General features: G+C 39.6%; 1 protein-coding gene across 2 annotated transcripts in view; it reads left to right on the top strand.

Moving 5' to 3' along the window:
* thoc2 (THO complex 2) overlaps positions 1–13,751 on the top strand; it is a 133,255-nt gene that overhangs the window by 103,727 nt on the left and 15,777 nt on the right. The gene's annotated exons all lie outside the window — the stretch shown is intronic.

Here is a 13,751-nt window from a genome sequence, read left to right as displayed (position 1 = left end):
TGGGGAAATACTCAAAACCTTTTGAATAACGGCTTTTTTGCTCAAATTATGCAAACTGGATAAGTGTACAGAAAACCTTGCAAAGTGTGAGATTAACTTTATAATTATGATTGCAAATTCTGTGATACAATGCGCTTTCAATTTGTATTCATGCTGCTTAAAATATACAGATAAAATAAGACAAATGTCAAGTTGATTTAGTAAAATCTGGTTTTATTAATGAAGTACACTTGCTTGTTAGCTTGAATTAGATTTAATGCACACAGAAGCCTTTCTAAATACAGCCCATTTTTCCAATGGTAAATGTCCTTCAGTGGATTGTTAAAACTTGGCTTCACATGATTAGTAAGTCAGTAGGGATTATTTTAAGTTTAATTTGACTGAAATGTAACTAGTCTGGTTGACATAAATGTTCCTTACAATACCGTTAACACATTTTTTACATGTGTTTTTTTAGTTTCCTAAATTCAGTGACTTTATAGTCTACACCTTTATCAAGCATTAATTTTCTTAGTCTGTTAGCTGGGATACTATTGTCAAAGCAGATTGATGACATTCTTGAAAACCTCAAGGTAATGTTTCTCCCCTCATCTGGTTGCTGAAAGCATCTGGATCAATATACAAATTAAAATCTCCTATAAACTAATCTTTCTCATGTTACTGTATAGTTTGTCAGAAGATACATGACAATATTTTCCCTTATATTACATATCCCACTAACCGTTTTTATTTAGCAGCAGAGTGACTTCCAGTAAATTTGCTGTAATTTTCTGTTGTCTGAATTTGCTTGGCTAATGCGGAAATAGTGCTGGCTTTGTTATGATCTTCATTGAGACTGATAACTTGTAAAGAGACTTGACCTTCCAGTTACTAGCCAAATGAATGATACAAGATTTTGCATTTTTAAAACTTCTTTACTGTAAAAAATTGCTTTTGACTAAACATTTTTTTCTTTCTGTAGGAAGCTTCTATCTTAATTACAGAATGGATGGTTTCCCTTTTATACTTATCACATAACATACACCCCACAGAATTATAGTCCTTTTAGCAAACAGTCCACAGTTGCTGTTGGCTTCCAGCAGATTGCCATATCCCTGTTTCACCAGGCATTAATTTCAAGTGACTATTTCCATGCACTTTCCTCAGTTTTCAGAGTTTCTACACCTACTGCCATTAGTAAAGCCTGCTGTGATAATTCTTTCCTGGTGTAGAAATGCTGGTGTCGTACTGGGGTAAACACAGTAAGAAATCTCTCAAAACCAGGGTAAAGTCCAATCAGTTTGTTTGATAGTAAACCCAAGCTTTCGGAAATGGCGTTCCTTCGTCAGGTCTGTGGAAGCTTTGATCAGAGAAGGGCACATAAAGTCACACACAGTTTACAGAATACTGACTAGAATGCAAGTCTTTACAGCTAACCTGCTATTCAAGTCTTAAAGATGCAGACAATGTGAGTGGAGATGGCATTAGCATAGGTTTAAGAGATGTCTCCAGACAGGACAGTAAGTGTGATTTTACAAGCCCAGGCAAATCATGGGGGTTACATATAGTGTGACATGAACCCAAGACCCTGGTTGAGATGGTCCTCATGTATGCGGAACTTGGCTATCAGTCTCTGCCAAGCTCCGCACACACGAGGATGGTGTTCACATTCAAAGGTGTAGGGTGATGCGGCGGCACGGGCTTGTTGGGCCGAAGGGTCTGTTTCCTGTGCTGGGTTGTTCTTTGTTCTTTGATTATCTTTTGCCATTTCCACCAACTCCAGCATGATGTCACTACTCAGTGCATCTTCAGTCCCCTGTCAGCATTCCGCAGGGACCATTTTCTCCAGGACACTTTGGTCCACACTCCTCCATCACACCCAGTATATCGTCACCTGTCCACGACACCTTCCCATGAAATTGTAGGAGGTGCATCACTTGCCCCCTTTACCTCCCCCCTGCTCACCATCCCAGGTCTTAAACATCCTTTTCAGATGAAGCAATGCACCTCTTTCAATCTGCTCTATTTGTCCAATTAAGCAAACCCTTGCCCCACCCCCCCAACCTCATAGTATAAATCTCTGCAGGTTTTCTTTACTCTTAGCTTTGACGAAGGATCATCCTGACTCAAAGCATTGGCTCTATTCCCTTTTCACAGATGCTGTCAGACCTGCTGAGATTTTCCAGCACTTTTTTGTTTTAGTTTTAGATTTCAGCATCCACAGTATTTTGCTTTTAGCCTTTTCTTTCTGTTGCCCACACAAAACTGCCTTCTCTCTGTGATGTTCATTGATTGGCTTATTCTACCTTGTAACTAGATAGAAATGCTAACTTTCTCTTTGATCTCAACTACCTTTCATCTTAAAAATAAGTGGACAGTTTACTGCATGACTGCTCACACCTGGCACCTTCAGTATTTTTCTGGAACTTTGGGAAACAGAGAATACCCTTACTGTAAAATCAAAGTGCTTTCACTGTCTCCAATCACAAATATCTTGCACCTCCTTCTCAGTAAAACAATCTAATCCTTCTCCTTTGATCTCTAACAATCAAGCCTACTAGACAAATTTCAGAACAGGTCACATGATCCCCTTCTTTCAGCAAAAATTTAAGGATACTCTCAAAACACAAAAATCTTAAGCTCATAATTGTGACAGTTCACAGTACTCAATTTGTGCCTCATTCAATGAATTATTTTCATATTTCATTCAGTTAATTTCTTTCATAAATCCTCCAGCTTCTCTCTGGTATCCTTTACAAGGAATGGTTGTGTGGTGTGAGCAGCAGTTGTACCCACGATTGCATTCAATACAGCTTTCTGTTTGCTTAATTGTTATTTTTATGGATTTATAATTTGCTTTAGTGTTCGTATGAATCCTTTGGATAGATTACAAGAGAAGAAAGTTGGAGCAGTTCACTTGTATCAATTTAAATTGATGCAATTTTGTCCATTTTTCATTTGGTTATATTTCCATTACAAGAGTTAAAATGCTATGTTAAAATTTGACTCGCTCTTCAAGATGTTATGTGTGTTTTAGACAAATGTGCCGTTTTGAACGTCTTCGAAGAGTATTCGTTGAATTTTTATCACCGAAGTATTCATATAATGCAATGTGACTGGAAGAATGGAAAATTTCTGGGATTGGCATACTATTCAGTTTGAAACTGTAGTGTTAGTGAAAATAATACTATATGCATGGTTTTTGAATGGTGCTTAATTTAAATGGTTCATTAAGAAAGTTTTTCTTAATTATCATTATTCAGTTTGAAGATTATTTTCACTCAAGTTGCTATTTTTGGCAGTTCACTATTCACTATTGACTCCTGTGGGACAGTTCTTTTTCAGTTGCAGTCTTCTCTAGTGCAACACTCAGCATTCATTAAATCAAACAGTAAATCTCGATCAAGAAAATATGTTTCTGAATTATGTTTAGCCCATTATCGGTTCTTTGCTGCACTCTGCTTCTGCAAAGCAGCATGCGTTACTCACTGAATTGCTGATCGTTGCTCCTTCATAATTGTAGTTGCCTTGTTGGATGGTTGCCAAATGTTTGAGTGAATTAATTAGGAAACTGCCTTAATGGAAGGCACTTGATTGGTCAGTGATGATAATGACCATACCAATTGCAACTGCTGCACTCACCTGCTGAGAAACTCAGCTGCAGTGACTTGCGTCTGCAAGCGATACTTTGCATTTATTTGCTATTGGATTTGATTGTTTTTAGATTCTCTGGCTTAATCCTCTTGCTGCTTTTGGAGGAAGCATTGTTATCAACAAATCTGTTAGCATCATAACAATCAAGACATCAAACCTCATGGTAATGTGGGCAGTACTACACGCAATATAAATATGAATAAAGCATCATCTTTGAGAAAATAAGTCCATGTAATGAGGGAGCTGGAATTTGTTCTCAAATGATCCATTTTAGTAAATCGAATTGTAAAGCAATTAAATTACTACTCTACTGGGATTTCTTTAATAGGGTGTGGTTCTAAGTTATAATGATTGCAGTGATGGATGGTAGCTCTACAAACACAAGAACATAAGAAAAGGAACAGGAGCAAGCCACATGAACCCTTGTGCCAGTTCCACCTTCAGTAAGGTTATGGCTGATCTGATCTTGGTTTCAACTCTATTTTCCTGCCTGTACCACATAATCTTTGACTGCACCATAGTTCAAAAATCTCAGTCTTGAAAAAATTCAATAACTTACTCTCCACAGTTCTCTGCGTTAGTGAATTCTGAGGATCTTTGATCCTCTGAGAGAGGAACTACTCCTCATTTCTGTCTTAATGAATGACTCATTATTCTGAACAAGTACCAGGTTCCCTATGAAGGGAACTTCCTCTCTGCATCTACCCTGTCAAGCCCCCTCAGAAAGTTTCAATAAGATCACCCTGTACCTTTGTGAACTCCCATGTGTATCAATCATTCTTGCTGAATATCATGCCTCTTGAGGCAGAAAACATAAAATGTCTAGGTCAGAACAGGCCATAAGGTTTATTGGCTGACACCCGTGTTTATGCTCCATTTATATCTCCCCATTCTTCCAACAGCATAGCTTTAGGTTCCTTTCCTTGTGTGCTTTTCTAGCTTAGCCTTAAGAAAAGAATTTAAACAAGGAGTTAGGAAGGCTAAAAAAGAACCACGAAATGTCCATGGCAAACAGAATTAAGGAAAATCCCAAGGCATTTTATACGTATATAAGGAGCAAGAGAGTAGCTAGGGAAAAGATAGGTCCACTCAAGGACAGAAGAGGGAGTTTATGCATGGAATCGGATAAAGTGGATGAGGTCCTTAGTAAATACTTCACTTTGGTATGCAGAAAGGAGAAGGACATGATGGATGGTGAATCTAGAGAGGGGTATGTTGATTTTCTTGGGCATGTTGAGGTATTGAATGTTTTGAAAAGCATCAAGTTAGGACCTGATGGGATCTATCCCAGAATAGAGGCAGGTGAGGAAGGAAATTGTTGGGGCCTTGTACAAAATCTTTATATCCTCTTTAGTCACAGGAGAGGTCCCAGAGTTCAGGAGAATAGCCAATGTTGTTCCTTTGCTGAAGAAAGGCAACAAGGATAATCTGGGAAATTACAGGCCAATGAGCCTTACGTCAGTGGTAGGGAGATTATTGGAGAAGATTCTTAAGGTCAGGATTTACTTACATTTGGATAAATATGGACTCATCTGTGATAGACAGCATGGCTTTGTGCGGGAGAAGTCATGTCTCACAAACTGGAATTTTTTGAGGAAATGATAAAGATAATTGAGGGCAAGAGGGGTGGACGTTGTCTACATTGACTTTAGCAAGGTTTATACGGTGTATAAGAGTTTTAGGCAAGACAGGAGGGACTAGAAGAGATGGGGGAGTAGCAGTACAGGTTAGGGAGCGTATTACAGCAGTGCAGAGGGTGGGTAATTTGGAAGGATCATGTGATGAGACACTGTGGGTCGAGGTCAGAAACAGGAAGGACGCAGTCACTATGCTGGGGGTATACTGCGGGCCTCCCAACAGTCCACGGGAAGCTGAGGAACGGATATGGAAGGAGATTCTGGATAGGTGTAGAAAAAATAGGGTTGTTGTAGTGGGAGACTTTAATTTCCCTCGTAAAGACTGGAAATCCCTTAGAGCCGGAGGTGCGGATGGAGAGGCATTTGTAAAATGTGTCCAGGAAGGTTCTTTGGAACAATATGTTGATAGTCCAACTAGAGAGGGGGCTATACTGGACCTCGTACTGGGAAATGAGGCCAGTCAGGTCATCAAAGTTTCAGTGGGGGAACATGTGGTGAACAGTGACCACAATTCTCTAAACTTGCAGATAGTCATGGAAAAGAATGAGTGTTGCCCTCTGGGTAAGGTGCTGAATTGGAGGAAGGCTAACTGCAACCGGATTAGGCAGGATTTGGTGGCTGTTGATTGGGAGAGGCTGTTCGAGGATAAATCCACACCTGGCATGTGGGAGTCTTTTAAGGAACTGTTGATAGGAGTGCAGGACAGGCATGTGCCTGTAAAAAAGGAAGGCCAGGAAAGGTAGGATTCAAGAGCCGTGGATAACCAGACAAATTGTGGGTCTAATCAAAAAGGAAAAAGAGACATACGTAAGGTCCAGGCAGCTAAAAACAGATGAGGCAGTGGAAGAATACAGAGAAAGTAGAAAAGAACTCAAACAGGGAGTTAGAAGGGCAAAAGGGAGTCACAAAATGTTCTTGGTAGACAAGATTAAGAATTCCAAGGCATTTTATACATGTGTTAGAAACAAGAAGAGAGAGTTGGATCTCTCAAGAACAAAGGAGGGGACTTATGCTTAGAACCCAAGTAGGTGAGATCCTAAACTAATACTTTGCATCAGTATTCACAAAGGAGAGGGACACCTTGATTGGTAGTGTCTCAGGGATGTGTAGATCAGTTAGAACAAGTTGCAATTACAAGGGAGGAAGTATTAGGTCTTTTAGGAAGCATTAAGATAGACAGATCCCCAGGGCCAGATGGCACCTGTCCTAGATTACTGAGAGAGACAAGAGATGAAATTGATGGGCCTCTAACAGAAATCTTTGTTTCTTCATTGAACACAGGTGAGGTCCCAGAGGATTGGAGGATAGCAAATCTGGTCCCGTTATTTAAGAAGGGTAGCAAGGATAACCTGGGTAATTATAGGCCAGTGAGCTTGACGTTCGTGGTAGGGAAATTGTTGGAGAAGATTCTTAGGATCTATGCACACTTAGAACTGAATGGTCTCATTAGCAATAGACAACATGGTTTTGTATGAGGGAGGTCATGCCTCAAAAATTTGATTGAGTTTTTTGAGGATCTGACAAAAGTGATTGACGAGGGAAGGACCATGGATCTTAGTAAAGCCTTTAACAAGGTCCCTTGTGGCAGGCTGGTGCAAAAGGTTAAATCTCACAGGATCAAAGGTGAACTAGCTCGATGGGTACAGAATTGTCTTGGCCATAGAAGACAAAGTGTAGCAGTGGAGTAGTCTTTTTCTGATTGGAGATCTGTGACTAGTGGTGTTCCCCAGGGCTCTGTACTGCGACCTCTGCTGTTTGTGATATATATAAATGATTTGGAAGATGATGTAGCTGGTCTGATTAACGGACAACACAAAGATTGCTGGAGTTACAGATAGTGATGAACATTGTCAGAGATTACAGCAGAATATAGATAGGCTAGAAAATTGGGCGGAGAAATGGCAGATAGAATTCAATGCAGATAAATGTGAAGTGATGCGTTTTGGTAGATCTAATGCAGGGGGAGCTATACAGTAAATGGCAGACCCATCAGGAGTATAGATATACAGAGGGATCTGGGTGTGCAAGTCCACATATCCTTAAAGGTAGCAGCACAGGTGGAAAAGATGGTGAAGGAGGCATGTGGCATGCTTGCCTTTATTGGATGGGGCATAGAGTATAAAAATTGGCATATGATGTTGCCGTTATATAGAACATTGGTTCGGCCACATTTGGAATACTGTGTCCAGTTCTGATTGCCACATTACCAGAAGGACGTGGAGGCTTTGGAGAGAATGCAGAAAAAGTTTACCAGGATGTTGCCCAGAATGGAGGATATTAGCGATGAGGTAAGATTGGGTAAACTAGGGTTGATCTTCCTGGAAAGATGGAGGTTGAGGGGCGACCTAATAGAAGTTTATAAAATTATGAAGGACATAGGGTGAACAGTTGGAAGCTTTTTCCCAGGTCAGAAATAACAAACACAAGGGGTCACAAGTTCAAGGTAAGGGGGACAAGGTTGAATACAGATACACAGGGGATGTTTTTTCCACAGTGCGTGGTGGGGGCCTGGAATGCACTACCAAACAAGGTGGTTGAGGCAGACACATGAGGATCATTTAAGACTTATCTAGATAGCCACATGAACAGAATGAGAATAGAAAAATACAAACAGATGGTCCAGTTAGGAACACATGATTGGTGCAGGCTTGGAGAGCCTGTTCCTGTGCTGTATTATTCTTTGTTCTTTGATAAGGTCCTCATGGCAGGCTGATAAAGTGAAGGCGCATAGGATTCGCAGTGAGTTTTTAAGAAGGATGCAGAACTGGCTTGGTCAGAGAAGACAGGGTAGTATTGGAAGGGTATTCTTATGACTGGAGATCTATGATAGTGTTCCTTAGGGATCAGTGCTCAGATGCTTATTGTTTGTAATATAAATGATTTGGAGGAGAATGTAAGTGGCTTGATTAGTAGGTTTGCTTACTAATGGCACTGTAATTTCAGGCAGCCCAGTGATCAAAATCTCCATTCCTGCCTGTTGCTGTTACAATTTTGAAGTACCCGGTCACTTTAATCTCCGTGCTCATGGTCATCTGGCAGGCTTTTAACTGCACTTTATTCTACAGTAGGGATTTCCCTTTCTCCTTGTCAGAAGCTGCATGTGTGAGGAGATCCCTTTGAAGCCCTTCACTGGAGAAGAAGTCAATTTTACTTGGCAGGGTTAGTGGAGGGGGACTCCATTTTCTACATCAGTGCACTCAGCCCCAGTGAATTCATATAACTTTGATTTGAAGTCTCTGGGCCTTCTTAGCAAGCTGAAACATTTGAAACACTCTCTTGTTGCATTGAAAACCTTTGATCTCTGTCAATTTCCAAGTGAGGTGCTTTGAAAAAGGCTTTCATTGACAGCTTAATGAATTCCTACTCAGCCACCAGTCAGCTGTGTTTATTTATGTTTCATTTCAAGCTTGAATGCATCTCGAGCACCTCAGTTGTTCTTAACTACAATGTTTATATAAACTCTAAACCTGAAATTAAATCACTTAACCCCTTTGATGAAACCAAGCTGGCCATTACCAGCACCAAAGCTTGCCTGGTGAACTTGCCGCTGGAGAGGATGGTGAAAGGGCCTTCACATAGGAACCCAATCTGGCTCGGTGGAACGGATGGGGTGAATCCCAACAGTCCTCAAGCACAGTGGGAATCCCACTTTTTGGCCAAAGCATTCAGTGGGGCATCAGGATTCCCGTTGGCCATCTGACGTGGTTAGTGAATCCCCCCTTCGCCTGATACATTTTTACTGGTAACATGTGTCATCTTGGACAATGAAGACTTAGACTTTGTAATTTGAACTACAATAATAGGTTTTATCACCGTTAATGTTGCACATTGCACCACGCACATGCATAAAATTTTAGTGCATTTTACACATGCAATTTTCAAAACAGCTTTTCTGCTTACACATATGAAAACCTTTTAGTTGGATGTGAAGTAAACATTTATATGTTAAATACGTAGTTCAGTATCTTTATATTCTCAGCGTATCAAGTAATCGTCCTTTCATTATGTTAGTTTAAATTATATAATGATGCAAATTGATTTTGTTAAATACTCTCACACTGAGAGTAACTATACTAACCAGTCTATTAAAATTGTGAACTTTTAGTAAGCATATTCTGATATCTTTTTATTCCCTTTAAATTTTCCTTCTACCTTCTAAAGTTGCTTTCAGTTTATTCTGCTTCTGTTGTCACAGACCCTACTCACTGAAGTCACCATTCTTCATTTGTGAGCCACAGGAAAATGGTAACCTATTAGCAGTCAGTTTAAAGCTGTCCCTTTCTGATATTTGTATGCTTGTATTTCCAGTGGGAGAATAAACGTAGCTAAGTTTTTTCTTTCGGAAACCTGAATGTACAGTCCTGCATTTGTATTGCACACTAGCTCTTGCTGGTTAAGTCAGCACAGACTAATGATAGGTCTCCAGTCTGTATGGCTTTGTACTGAACACGTACTGTACTTTCCCTGTTGGCTTTTTTTTATAAATCTATTGTTAGTCAGTGCAGGCTGACTTATTGTATGATCAATAGAAAAGAGCTGTTATTGAGCATAATTTTATTCAAGAACTAATGCCTAATGGTGTGTTGTAAAATTAAACGAGCACATAATTACATTGCATAGGCATCTTCAAAAATGTTTACTTTGTATATGCACAACGGAATTTTTTAAAATTTCGCTTTTATTCCACATTGAGTAAATTTATAATGACATCAGTTGAGAGATTCAGAGGAATATATATAGAATCATAGAACCCCTACAGTGGATTTAACATGGCCAATGTCTATCTAAGAAACTTTCACACCATTCTAAATTTATCATTGTATTGCTAACACATAACCTTTTATACTATCAGTATATACTACAGCGAATGAAAAACCAGCAAGCTTACGAAAGATAACGTCTTTCTTTTTCAACAAAGATGGTTGAAGGGTCAGTGTTTTGGAAAAAAGCATTTGACAGTTTCTCCTGTTATGCATTGTGTAGGTTGCTTGGGTGCCTTTCACTTTTTCTGATAGTTAGACTGATAAAAATCTGCTGAAACACCCTGGCAACTCAGCAAGATCCTTCAAGTAGATCATCCTCATGTTGTGGTCATAGCTAATTTTCAAAAGCGGTCAACAATGAATTCAATTTCAAGTTATCATTAAGTGTGACAATTACTGATGCTGCACTTAGTCTTTGAGCTTTTTTCAGCTAATCGTTCTAAACAATGCATTATGGTGGTTATTTGGAAAAGGAGCAGCAATGTTTCTGCTATTTTGTTGGAATGTTAAAGAAAAAATCTCATTTAATTTCTCACTTTAGCAATAATTCCTGAGTAGAATCTCTCAGAAATTAAAAAGCACTAAACCAATTTTATTTTCTCAATTTTCTCTTTATTTCCTTTTTTTCCATTTTCCTAATTTATTTCTGTCTCTAAAACCAATTTCTCTACCCCTCTCTCTTCATTGCCCCACTCTCTCTCTTTTGCCCTCAAATCTCTGGCCTACATGAAAAATAACTACAGTAAAAAAGGAACTGTGACTTTTTATTTACCCAATATTTCACTCTGCCCTGAATTAAAGCTGCTAGAATCCGTAGAAAATATTGTTCAAAATGTTGCAAAACCTATTATAACCACCCATAATTTGAAGGTGGTACTTTACTGATGACTTGAACTAGCAGAAAAATTGAACCAGGGTTCAGGCTCTAGGGTTTGTCACTCAAATTGAATAGTTATGGGCCCAGTTGTTGTGTTTGGGTAGTACTGTTGAGATGGGCATGTTGGGAGCTTTCACTCTGACTCTGCATGCACAGCACACATATATTAGCCTTTTCAAGATAGATCCAACATCCATTATTTTTCCGTGTAACTGTAGCAATGACCTTTGAATGAGAAGTTATGATTGTGAGTGTCTACTGTTCAAACTGGCTCAGGAGCATTTATTTTCTGTCATTTTATCAAAGTGTTGCACTCTGACCATTGTGTGCTCCTATAATATGATATGGAGATGCTGGCGTTGGACTGGGCTGGGCACAGTAAGAAGTCTGTCAACATCAGGTTAAAGTCCAATAGGTTTATTTGGGCCACTCACCTAATAAAGGAGCAGTGCCCAAAAGCTCGTGATCCCAAATAAACCTGTTGGACATTAACCTGGTGTTGTGAGACTTCTTATTGTACTCCTATAGTACATCATGGGCTACATTTTCATGTTGTGGGGCATTAGTGAGCCTGCCTCTATTTCATAAAACTTTAAAAAAATGTTACTCATGAAGTTGCCGAACAAGGCACCCATTAAGGGAAATGGTACCTGGGGCTTGTGCATTTTTTAAAAATTATTTCATGGTATGTGGGCATTTCTGACTAGGCTATCATTTGTTGCCCATCCCTAATTGCTCTTGAATGAACAGGCAACCAAAAACCAAATAACCAATGCATTTTAATAATTGGAAAATAAATAGTAGAAAGGCTGAGAATTGGGTGGATTAAAAGGGTTGAGTTCAATTTCAAATTGGGTGAACAGAGAGAGAAGAAGCAGCAAAGGAAAAGCAAGACAAAATATAATTTACATTTGACATTTTAAATTTTGCTGATTTTGAAAGCCTAAATATTACATAGGCTCTTTGGCATCGAAAATGAACTAATTAGCAGCCATTAACACATCACAGTATTAAAAAGGAGACTTGTGCTTGTAATTGCTATCCAGAAATATCTGCAACAAGTTTAATTTGTAAGCAATGTGTAAGTACAGCAACTTTATAATATTCAGTGCATATGAGGCAGGTGTCGTTTTCATAAATATAATCATTTAACTATCAGTCCAGCACAGACACCAACTTTTGGATATTAGCTTTTAACTGCACGTTTAATCCTTGTCTGACTTTGCTGCCTCATTTATGCATAAATGATGCCAATTGCCATTAACCGCTTGACAGAGCATTCTCACTGAATGCTGGCTACAGTATGGAGTACAAATAGTTCAAATTGAATTTTCTTAGCTATTTCCTGGGATCTTGTAATCTGGTTGCGAAGAATGGGCATCAGTGTAAATTTCACTGTGACAGAAGTGCCAAGGCTTATATTCACTCCCTGGTTTAAACTTCAACAGAGTACTAAGATGGCTGTCTTCTGGCACAGTGGCTAACATCCCTGTCTGTGAACCAGAAGTTCCACTCCAGGATCAATAACTAAGGAAGGTGCGTTCATAACCCGGTCAAACAGATTGAGTGCTGACATGCAAATTCTTCCAAACGCACAAATGGTTGTGGTAAGATAGGGAGAAATTCTGGTCAGCCACACTTGATATGGAGTGGCACGCTTCAGGCTATAAGCCCCAGGCACCAGAGTAGCGCAGTAGTTTTCAACTGATGTGCCACTGCGTGAAGTATGCAAGTCTGCCCTCACTGTCAGCACTCCTGCACATGTGCCCTTGCAACAAACTCCAACCATCACTGCAAGACATCTTCAATCAGGGAAGCAGTCAAATCAGTTATTTCTCCCCATTCAGAGAGGCATCACAGAAACTTCTTTTATTTTTCTTTTAAAGAAATATCCAAAAGTCAAAAGGGATTGACAGGTTGCAGTTTGCACTGTGAGGCTGTGGGTTTATGTTCAGACCGCTGTTCTGGCCCAGTCGGGAGGCCCGGGAAATAATGGGACTGGCCAGGGTTGTGCCAGGGAGCCAGAGATGTTGGGTGAGGCGGCCAAGTTCTCCACGGAGAAAGTCCCCAGCGAGAAGCTGAGGCTGCTGTCCTGCTTCCTGGGAGTCTTTGTTTGTTATTTCTACTACGGGATATTACAGACTATGTGAGTATTTCAAGTCCAAGATAGAGGATTTTCCTGAATGAAAAGGTGGTGCACCCTGTTCTTGGACTATCACTATTGAGGGGGAATTGATGAAGTGCATTTGCAGCATCAGTGGGACTGACCGATCCCTGGAGTTGTTTCCTCCCTCCCTGACCCCGCAAACAAGCTTGTTTCAATTACAGCTATATAATCAGATGAAATAATACACTCATGATTGTATGATATAGAGCTACCGAGACATGGGTCTCTTATAACATGCCAGTGAAAGCCGATTTAAGAATACTGGATCAGCTTCGTCTCCCCACAACTCCTTATGCCTTTATCTTGTGTGACATCTTATTTGAATGTCGTTTTGGAAATCCGTTTACTGGTTCCGCTTTATCCACCCTACTAGTTACATCCTCAAAAACACTCCAAGAAATTTGTCAAATTTAATTTCTTTTTCCTAAAACCATGCCTGCTCTGACAGAAGTAAAAACTTTGCAGAGCATTTTTTTAAATGGATGTTGGGTTATGATGGCAGGGGAACTGAGAAGGTAGCTTTTAAGATAAAGATCTGAGCTTGCTTGACTTAATTAGCAGTACAGTTATTACTGAAGCTATAAATTATAGATTCCACTCCCAAATCTACAATTTGGATTTACAATCTGAGTTGGCACTTCAGTGCAGTGTTGAATTATTTAAGGAACATTGTT

This window comes from Carcharhinus amblyrhynchos, chromosome 4 (genome assembly GCF_965287045.1).
Source record: "Carcharhinus amblyrhynchos chromosome 4, sCarAmb.v2.hapA, whole genome shotgun sequence".
Lineage (NCBI taxonomy): Eukaryota > Metazoa > Chordata > Chondrichthyes > Carcharhiniformes > Carcharhinidae > Carcharhinus > Carcharhinus amblyrhynchos.
The sequence above is the reverse complement of the archived record's forward strand: the minus strand, read 5'-3'. Positions and strand labels throughout refer to the sequence as shown.